Consider the following 11,183-nt stretch of genomic DNA (forward strand, 5'->3'; position numbering starts at 1 on the left):
ATTGCAGCTGATATTTATAATACTAAAGCTGTTTCTAATTCTCTTTCTGCTAATATTAACACTGGTACTGGTACTAACGTTTCCGCTGATATTCCTTTTTTTTTTTTTTAGTTGAAACAATTTTTTATTGAACAAGCCAGAAAAAAGAACAATGAATATAACTGTAGATATAGTGGTTCAAGAAACTATACAACAAAGGTTCCTCGGTCCCACCCCCCACCCAACTCCCCTCCCCCCTATCTCTTGCCCCGCACAACAATAAACCAAAGGTAGCTGCCAGAAGAAGCCCATTGCAGACACAATATAGGAAACCAGCAGCGCAGTAGATAAGAAAGAACAAGGATTCCAACCCACCGAGCTGAGGAGGTCTGAACGTGACCAAAGTGAAATCATGACAGTCAGGGCTCTGGACTCTGATGGGCCCCAAAAGACAATGCGTAGGACCTCCCCCCAAAGGTCCCCACCCCCCACCAAACCAAAAACACCTAAGAGAACACAAACCAAAGTAAGCAGACAGACACGCAACAAAGAAAAATACTAAAATCAAAAACATAAAAGAAATTAAAAGAAAGAACTAGAAAGAAAAAAAAAAAGAAAGAAAGAAAGAAATAGTCCAAGAAGGGGAAAGGCCACCCCGAGGTCGCCAACCCGTCACCTCTTAAGTCAGACTGCACAGGTAAGGTATTAAGAATCATACTACAGGTTCTATGCGACAAGGACCCCAGACCTGCAAAAAAACCCCAACTTAGATTGGTGCAAGGAGTGACGCACCCAACCCCTCTCAAGCAACATCAAAGCATGTAAGCGGATACGCCAAGCCCAATAAGAAGGAGCACGATCCGAAACATACTCCCCCCAAAATAATTTTTTTAGCTACCAACCCAGCCTTGCGCAAAAAATAGCCGGCCAACACCCGGGGGAAAGCGAAAAGCCTCATATTTATCCAACCGCTGATATTCCTTTTTAATGTGCTGCAAATACTCTTGATAATTCTAAAATGCTGTTGATGCTACTTCTGCTTATATTAACACTGCTGCTCATACTCCTCCCTGCCCCCACTGTTCCCCCAGTGTACACTTGTCTTCTCTCTGAAGGAGAGTGAATGGTTATCAATAAGGGGGGGGAGGGTGCAGAATGGACAGCGGTGATGGAAGGGTGGGGAATAAAGGAGTGCTGCCAGGTAAAGAAGCTGGTGTGACATTTCCTAGCTAAACAAGCTTCTGAATAAGCTTTGCTCTTCAAGATCCTGATTCTGCAGCATCAGAGGGCCGGTGGGGCACATATCACCCCACGCACGGCAGCCAGACAAAGTATCTGCAGCTTCTGTGTCTGTTACCATGGGAACCAGAGTCGAAAGAGCGAGAGCCAAGGAGGAGGGGAGGGATGGCGCGAGACAGAGAAAAGCAGCAGGGAGGGAAGGAGAATTACCCACTTTTCATGCACCTGTGGGTGTGAGATCTCGAGAGAGACTACAAGAAACCAGGAAGGTGTAGAAAATGGCGGCTGAATTGGAGCTTTTCCAAAGTGAATTCCTCCTTCTTTGCAGTGAACAGTAAACCCCACACCCCCTTTCCCAGCACGGGAAATCCATATTATTATCCAGTGTACCCATCTCACCTGCACCTCCTTGACAACAGCTGCAGCTTCAGCTGATTCTGGTTTTCTAGATGGGATATTGTGGAGTACAGAGGTAATCTAAAGGTTAGTACAGTGACCTACAAATCAGGGGAATCTGGTTCAAATCCCAATACAGCTCATTGTGAACTTGGGTGATTCAGTTAACTGCTTGCTCAGGTACAAACTTAGATTGCGAACCCTTCAGGGATGAAGTAGCTGAATGTATACTGCTTTGGTAGCTTTTAGGCTTGCAGATGGTATATAAGAAATTAAGGGGGGAAAATATGGTAGGTTTCAATTAAGAGAGACATGTTACTTTACTGTTAACACAATTATTAGTAGCTAGACCTCATTGCATAAAATAGGATCTGTGCTGAAACAGCATGGATTAATAGTAAATTAACATATCTTACACAGTAGCCCACAGCCCCACACTGTTAACTATACCCTTAAATGTTAGCTCTGCTTTAGGAAAACTGGAATGACAAAACACGGTGGCACTGGAAATCCAGAGCTGGTTATCCCTGTATAGCTCCCTACGGATCCTCCCACCACCGGGCCAGATCTCTCTCTCTCTCTGCTAGTGTATAGGTCCCCATGGACCCTCCCACCACTGGGCTTTAGCTGAGAACATTGAAGCCCGGTGGTGGGAAGATCTGCAGGGACCTATATACTGGCAGGGAAAGAGCTAAGATGTAGACTGGGACCCGGTAGAGCCTGGAGTTGAGGTGGTTAGGTGGGATTTGTGAAGAAGAATCAAGGTGAGTCCTCAATGTGTACATCTGCGAGAAGATGGATGAGGGGCCCGGAAAGCCCTTAGTGCGTGTGTGCAGGATAAGACAACTGAGCAACGGAACGGCTAGGAGTCTTTGGTACGTGCGTCTGCAAGAAGACAGCTCAGGGACTGGAACAGCCCACAGTGCGTGCGTGCGTGCAGGATAAGACGACCAAGTGACGGAGAAACTGGGAGAGTCCAAGGATCCTGGGAGCATTGGCCAAAGGACTGAGGAGCGGTCCAGCGGAGGGACTGGCTGGGACAGTGGCAAACGGCAGAGAGACCGGTAAATGCCACTGGATGCTGCCAAAGACCTGGAGAGGGCCAATGGAGGGCCAGGAAGGACTCTTGAGAAGATCTGGAGAGAGGACTTTGAGAATGACCAGGAGGAGCTAGGAAGACCTGATCAGGGATTTTAATGGGATATATGGTGTATGTATGTATGTATGTATGGGATGTATTGTGTATGTTGTGTTTTTACAGAGAACCAAGGTGTCTTTGGTGGATATGTGACGGGTAATACCACTCGGCCCGGTCACATGATCGGTCACATGCAGGGCCGGCATTAGGAGGGAGCAAAGAAGGCAGCTGCCAAGGGCCCTATGGCTTCAAGGGGCCCCTTTGCCTTCTATTTTGGGCCCTCACCTGACGGCATCGGCAACAACAGCATCTGCGGCCGCAGTGGTCATCAGCTTGCGCGTGCTGGCAGTGCATCAGAAATGAATTTAATTATGCTGGTGCCAGTAATTCAAATGGGATGCATTGCTGGGGCCGGCACAGTTAAATTCATTTCTGAAGCACTTCCGGCAAGCGCAAGCTGATGACCACATCAGCGGTGTGAACTTGCAGCAACTCCCCGCGTCTGCCAGGCCAACCTGTTCCGACATAACTTCCTGAGCAGAGCCGGACATAGTCATCGAGGGACCTTCCTGCACCTCAGTGTGGCTGCCAACTCTGCTCCAGAACAAGTACGTCGGAGGGGGTGGACCGGCAGCTGGCTGTTGCAGTCATCGTGGGTGGGACCTTGCTGCATGGAGGGAGAGAAAGAAGCAGGACTGCTTGTATGGAAGGGTGGTGAAGGGAGAGAAAGGGGGCAGAGTGTTTCTAATGGAATTGGTGTACAGGGAAAGGGGAGAGAGACATAAGGGGGAAGGATATTGGATGGAATTGGGTTGGAGGGAAAGAAAGGGGGCAGATGCTGATGGAAGTGGGGGGAAGGGAGAGACAAGGGGTAGATGCTGATTGAAGAGGGGTGGATGGAGAGAGAGAAAGGGCAGACATTGAATGTTAATGGGGAGGGTAGAGGGGGAGCCTATGCTGGATGGAAGTGCAGATGGGAGAGATAAGGGAGAAGATGCAGGAAGCAAGTCGGGAGGAGAGAAAGAGGGGAGCAGACGTTGGATGGAAGTGGACAGAGAGAGAAGAAGGTACTGGATGGAAGGGGTAGAGAAAGAGGGCACATGATAGAAGGAGGGGATAAATAAAAGGAGGGCACATGATGGGAGAAGAGTGAATTACTGGAGGGGGTGAGGGAAAAAGGTGGAGAACTGTAGGTAGACAGTGAAAAAGGAAATCGATGGCCCTAGTCACATGATGACAGACAGAATTGAAACTGGGCAGCTTCTAGGGATCATTTCTGTCCTTACCTTCTGTCATATTTTTTTCTAATGGACTAATGTTTTCAAATGGGTTAATTCTGCACATACCATGATATAAGTGAACCTCACTCTTAAGTCAGGGTATGATCTCAGTTTCTCAGAATTACTACTAGTGTTCACTTCAAGCATTGCATTGTGCCAAAGACAGCCTCCTTCAGGAGCTCACAGGATGCAATATGCACGGGCAATAATATGTCAAGGTGAGCTTAGTTATTTTTAATCAAGCTGACAGCACTCAGTTCAGTTGGGACTAGCTCCATATCTATTTGCCACATGTGTTTGGTCTCTATTTCCAGTTGTAGGGCTTGAGGATTTTCTCTCTTAGTACCTTGTTTTATGTTACAGATGCTTTTAGCAGGTAAAGGGCTCCCTCTGGTGATGAGATAGCATAATTGCATGTCTTAAGTTTGAACATAAGAACATAAGGGTTGCCATACTGGGGCAGACAGAAGGTTCATCAAACCCATTATCCTGTTTCTAACATTGGCCAACCAAGATCACAAGTACCTGCAAGATCCCAAGGAGTAAAACAGATTTTATCCTGCTTATCCTGGGTCAGAGAGGCCAAACTCCGGATGGAAGAGAACATAGCTAGGCAGGTGAAGAAAGAGGAGAAATCCTTTTTTAAATACGTTAGCGACAGGAAGAAAAACACATGCAGTATTGGGCGGCTAAAGAAACTGGACGGCAGCTTTACAGACTTGGACGCAGACAAAGCAGAAATACTCAATAATTACTTCTGCTCAGTCTTCACCTGCGAAGCGCCAGGATCTGGTCCTCAGCTACAGACAAAGGGAAGTTCGAAGGACCTATTCCGGGACATGGAATTTACTACGAGCGAAGTCTACCAGGAACTATCGAAATTAAAAGTAAACAAAGCTATGGTCCTGGACAATCTACACCCTAGAATACTTCGAGAATTGAGTGATGTCCTGGCAGAGCCATTAGCCGGGCTCTTCAATCTTTCCCTAAGCAAGTGTAAAGTTCCCCTGGACTGGAAAACTGCCAACGTTACCCACTCCACAAAAAGGGATGCAGGTTAGAGGCTGAAAATTATAGACCGGTGAGTCTCACATCAATAGTGAGTAAACTCATGGAAAAGTTGATTAAGAACAGATTGGACACGTTTCTTGATGATGAGAGATTAAGGGATCCCCACCAGCATGCCTTTACAAAGGGAAGGTCTTGTCAATCCAATATGATAAGCTTCTTTGACTGGGTAACAAAAAAACTGGATGGAGGTGAGTGCCTGGACATCGTATATTTAGACTTTAGTAAGGCTTTTGATAGTGTTCCACACTGTAGGTTATTGAGCAAGATGAACTCGGGACTTGGAGAAACACTGACAGCGAGGGTGCATGATTGGCTAATCGGCAGACTTCAGAGAGTAATGGTAAATGGTATTCCCTCAAAAACGTTGAGAGTGACCAGTGGAGTACCGCAGGGCTCGGTCCTGGGCCCGATGCTATTCAATATCTTTGTAAGGGATCTGACTCAGGGACTTCAAGGCAAAATTACGTTATTTGCCGACGATGCTAAACTATGTAACACTGTGGGCAGGGCAACAGAACCTGGCAGTGCAAACAGGCCGAGCACTATGGAACAGGACCTGCTTTTATTGGAACAATGGTCCAGTGCTTGGCAACTAAATCCATGCAGAACATACACTTTGATCGGGGAAAACTTAACAAGAACCACTGCAGAAAGGGACCTGGGTGTTCTCATCAGGGAAGATATGAAGGCTGCCAATCAGGTGGAGAAAGCTTCAGCAAAGGCCAGACAAATGCTGGGTTGCATCAGAAGGAGCTTTATCAGCCGAAAGCCTGAAGTTATACTACTGCTTTACAGAGTCATGGTAAGATCTCATCTGAAGTACTGTGCCCAGTTTTGGAGGCCGCATTATCAAAAGGATGTGAAGAAGATGGAGTTGATCCAGAGAATGGCCACTAGTTTGGTATCAGGACTTAAGGACATCCCATATGAAGAACGTCTAACCAGGCTGCGCTTATATTCTCTAGAGAAGTGCAGAGAAAGGGGGAACATGATAGAAACATTCAAATACATCCCGGGACGCATTGAGGTGTAGGAAGAAATCTTTTTTTTAAAGGGTCCCATGGCGACACGAGGGCATCCGCTGAAACTCAAGGGGGGAAGATTTCATGGTGACACCAGGAAGTACTTCTTCACCGAGCGGGTGATTGATCAATGGAGTAGTCTTCCACACCAGGTGGTCGAGGCCAGTAGCGTGCTCAATTTCAAGAAGCGATAGGACAAATAGGTAGGGGTACCACAGAGTTATGCTTAGAAGATGGATACCCCAGGGAGGGACGGTTAGTCTTGAGTGGGCAGACTTGTTGGGCCGACGGCCCTTACCTGCCGTCATATTCTATGTTTCTATGATTTTCCCAAGCCCATCTTAATAATGGCTGATGGATTTTGTTTTAGAAAATTATCCAAACTTTTTAAAACCCTGTTAAGCTAACTGCTTTCCCTAAATTCTCTGGTAATTAATTACAGAGTTTAATTACACATCAAGTGAAGAAATATTTTCTCCAATTGTTTTAAATCTACTTTTTAGTAGCTTCATCTCATACCTCCTAGTTCTAGTATTTTTGGAAAGAGTAATCAAGCGATTCATATCAACCTGTTCCACTCAACTCAGTATTTAATAGAACTCTATCATATTTCCCATGAGCCATCTCTTCTCTAGGCTGAAGAACCCTAGATGCTTTAGCATATCCTTTTCTCATAGGGAAGTCATCCCATCCCTTTTTATCATTTTTGTTGCTCTTCTCTGTACCTTTTCTAATTCTGCTATATCTTTTTTGAGATGCGATGACTAGAATTGCACAAGATATTTGAGGTGCGGCCACACCATGGAGCAATACAAAGGCATTATAACATTCTCATTTTGTTTTCTATTCCTTTCCTCATAATTCCTAACATTCTATTTGCTTTCTTAGCTGCCTCCACACACTTAGGGCTCTATTGAGCTGGCTTTAGTTTTTGGCGCGTAGCGTGGGGTTAGCAAGTGCGGCAATGTAGCACGGGCTAAAACGCTAGCACAGCTTAGTAAAAGGAGCCCTAAGCTGAGGGTTGCAACATATCCTCAACAATGACACCTAGATCCTTTTCCTGGGTGATGACTCCTAACGTGGAATCCTGTATCACATAGCTATAGTTTGTGTCCCTCTTTCCCACATGCATCGCTTTGCACTTACTCACATTAAACGCCATCTGCCATTTTGATGCCCAGTCTCCTAATCTCACAAGATTCTCTTGCAATTTTTCATAATCCTCTTGCATTTTAACAACTTTGAACAACTGAAAGGAAGATTCTCAAAACTAAAATGTGCCTTTAACATGCTTGCTAAACTGGTTTCAGCTGGTTTAGTGTGCATGAATTTCAGTGGCGAATTATCAAAACGGCTTACTGTGTTTTTATCTGAGTTTTCTAGCGGTCTCCGATACTGCCATGTAAATGTAGTACAGCAAGCCAATTAATATTAAAATGAGCACTCTGAGCGATTCTCTATAATTGCCAAGTGATTCCCTAACCTCGTTATGCCACATTTACAGTCAAAATTTGCCAGCAGAACTCAGCTGTCATAGCCTTACTTTCTGATCAGTGCCTGAGCACTGATTGGCTTAGACACTGACAGGAAAGTAAGGTTTGACAGTTCAGACCCCCCCACCCCTACAAATAAAATTAAAAAAAAAAAAAATCCCAAATTGAAGATCAGCAGGAGAGATGCCCACTCTCTCCCACCGTGCATATACAATTCCCCAACTCTACCTCTTCACCCTGTAGTGGGAGGGATGCCCACTCCCTTCTACCCCATATGACCCCCACCCCTCCCTACCTTATTCAGGAAGTTCAGCTAGAGGGACACATACCCCTCTTCGGCTGGCAGGCCCACCTCTTACAAAATGTCAGGCCTTCCCCTTCCCGGTGCATACTGGGATGTGCCGGGGAGGGGCCTAAGGATATGACTGGCCTAGGTTGCTTAAGGCCATCCTGGTGTGGGGGGGAGGATGGGTAGAATCAAGGAATTGTGCGAGCACGGTGGGAGAGAGTGGGCATTTCTCCTTTCACAATCTTCAAATTTTTATTTTTTATTTTTTAAATATGCGGATGTATTCTGCACATGTGCTGATCACTACCACCAGTGACTCATCTCAAGTAAATTTAGCAAGCCTATGTGAATATCCATGAACTTCATTTGCATGCAGGGTCTTTTCAGAATGACTCACCTTTTTGAAATTGTTGCAATAGCAATCTTGGTAGCAGCCCGTTGGATATTACCATGAAGTTTTGAGAATCTTCTCCTTTGTGGCATCAGCAAATTTAATTATCTCACTAGTTATTCCAATCTCTAGATCACCGATAAATATGTAAAAAAGCATCAGTCCCAGCACAGGTCCGGGGGACTCCACTATTTATCTTTTTCCACTGAGAATATTGACCATCTTTTAACTACACTTCCCCTCCACATTTGCAGTGATAGGGGAATGGCAAGGCAGTGAATAGAGAAAAACCGTGAATAACTTTTTATATGTTATTCACGGTTTTTCTGTAAAAAAATGAAAAAAGACACAAAACCGCGAATAACCTGATCTGTTCCAGTAAAGAAAGTGCAGCTGCGAGGATTGATTTTCTCTGTATAATGCCGGGAGCAGCGATTTCTTGTGATGTAAATTTTGGGGGAGGGCCTTCGATCGAAAACCTGCAAATAACCGAAACCGCGGACTGCGAATATGGAAGAGGAAGTGTAGTTCTTAATCCATATTAAGACATTATCTCCTATCCCATGACTTTCTAAATTCCTCAGAAGTCTTTCATGAAGTACTTTGTCAAATGCCTTTTGAAAATCCAAATACACAATATCAACTGGCTCATCTTTAGCCATGTATTTATTCACCCCTTCGAAGAAATGTTGTAGATTGGTGAGCCAAGATTTCCCTTGACTAAATCCATGTTGGCTTTCTCTCATTAATCCATGTTTATGAATATGTTCTGTCATTTTGTTCTTTATAATAGTCTCTACCATTTTGCTCAGCATCGATGTCAGACTCACAAGTCTATAATTTCTCATATCACCTCTGGAACCCTTTTTAAAAATTGGCATTACGTTGGTTACCCTCCAGTCTTCTAGTACACACTGGATTTTTAAGATAAATTGCAAATTGCTAACAATATTTCTGCAAGTTCATTTTTCAATTTTGTCAGTACTCTGAAATGTATATTTATTTTTTTTAAATTTCTATACCGTCTAAGTCCTAGGCGGTTTACAATATTTCCACATACAGTGGTGCCTCGCATAACGAACGCCTCGCACAGCGAACGCTGCGCACAACGAACTTCATGTCTTGCTTCCTACAACGAACTTCGTTTCACACAACGAAGTCGCCCGAGCTGCATCCTTCCACGCAGGCACTGCGCTTAACTGCCCTCTCTCCGCCTGGCTCCCTGTGCAGTGGCGGACCGTCGGCTCGCAGGGGCCCGGCGCCTACTGCTGATGTGTTGGGGGGGGCGGAGCTACTCTCGCCGCTTCCCTGATGCTAGAAAAAAAAAAAAATGAACAGTTAAGTCCCAGTTTTTGCCGCTGAGACTCTGCCCTCTCTCACTGTAAAATTAGACTCTACTTAGTCTGTCTTTAAATTTAAAAAATGTGTGTTGTTTTAAAAAACAATTATGTTTTTAGATGTATCTAAATAAAAATAATAACCAAAAATTTATCTTTTTTTATGTCATCTTAGCATATTTTATGCTACAGAACGAATTATTTTTTTTAACATGTATTGTTATGGGAAAACGCGTTTCACATAACGAACTTTTCGCATAACAAACTTGCTCCTGAAACCAATTAAGTTTGTTGTGTGAGGCACCACTGTACATAATACTTGAAGACAGTACAAAAAAGAGACAAAACATCAGAATTTAAATTCACAGTTAATCTTCAATCAAGACAAGTCAGACCCTATAACAAAGCATTAACGAACAATTGTGCTTTGAGGAGTTTTCTGAAAGTTCCACAAAACACAATTGTCAGCACATTTCCTTAGCTGCCCTACCAGCAAATTCCATAATTTCACCCCAGCACAACAAAAGGTCATTGCACTAGTTTCTACATATTTTGGATTAACAGCTTTTAACAGAGCCGAATATTCAGAGCGCAACGATCTTTTGGGCTGATAAATTGTAATCTTGAAATACTCTGGAATTGTACCATACAAAAATTGATGACAGATCATCACAATCTTATATTGTACTCTAAATGCCACTGGCAGCCAGTGCAGTTGTTGAAGACCACATATAATGTAAGCATATTTTGATGCTCCTGTAATCAATCTGGCTGCAGCATTTTGTACCACTTACATTGCTCTGTACCTTGTCTTAATCACTCCAAGATAAAGGGCATTGCAGTAGTCAAGCCTCGATAAGACCATTGCCTGCACTACAGTGCGGAAATCAAAGGGTACCAACACTGGCTTCACTCGATACAATAAATGTGTTTGTGCAAAACCTATCTGTACAGGCCAAGGATATTTGCTACTCTTCAGTTTGTTAAATTGTACCATTACATTGTTCCATTACATCTTCCAGTGTTTCTAGGGTTACTAGATTTTACATATGTAAAATCTGAACCCCCTAGACCTGCCCAGTTCCACTCATCCATGCCCCTGGGTGAAGAAGAACTTCCTTACATTTGTACAGAATCTATCCCCTTTTAACTTTAGAGAGTGCCTTCTCGTTCTTTACCTTGGAGAGGGTGAACAACCTGACTTTATCTACTAAGTCTATTCCCTTCATTATCTTGAATGTTTCGATCATGTCCCCTCTCAGTCTCCTCTTTTCAAGGGAGAAGAGGCCCAGTTTCTCTAATCTCTTGCTCCTCCAGCCCCTTAACCATTTTAGTCGCTCTTCTCTGGACCCTTTTGAGTAGTACAATGTCCTTCTTCATGTACGGCGACCAGTGCTGGACGCAGTATTCCAGGTGGGGGCGTAACATGGCCTGGAACAGCAGCATGATAACCTTCTTCAATCTGTTCGTGATCTCCTTAATCATTCCTAGCATTCTGTTCGCTCTTTTCGCTGCCCCCGCGCATTGCGAGGACGACTTCATTGACTT

The sequence above is a fragment of the Geotrypetes seraphini genome, chromosome 11 (genome assembly GCF_902459505.1).
Source record: "Geotrypetes seraphini chromosome 11, aGeoSer1.1, whole genome shotgun sequence".
Taxonomy (NCBI): domain Eukaryota; kingdom Metazoa; phylum Chordata; class Amphibia; order Gymnophiona; family Dermophiidae; genus Geotrypetes; species Geotrypetes seraphini.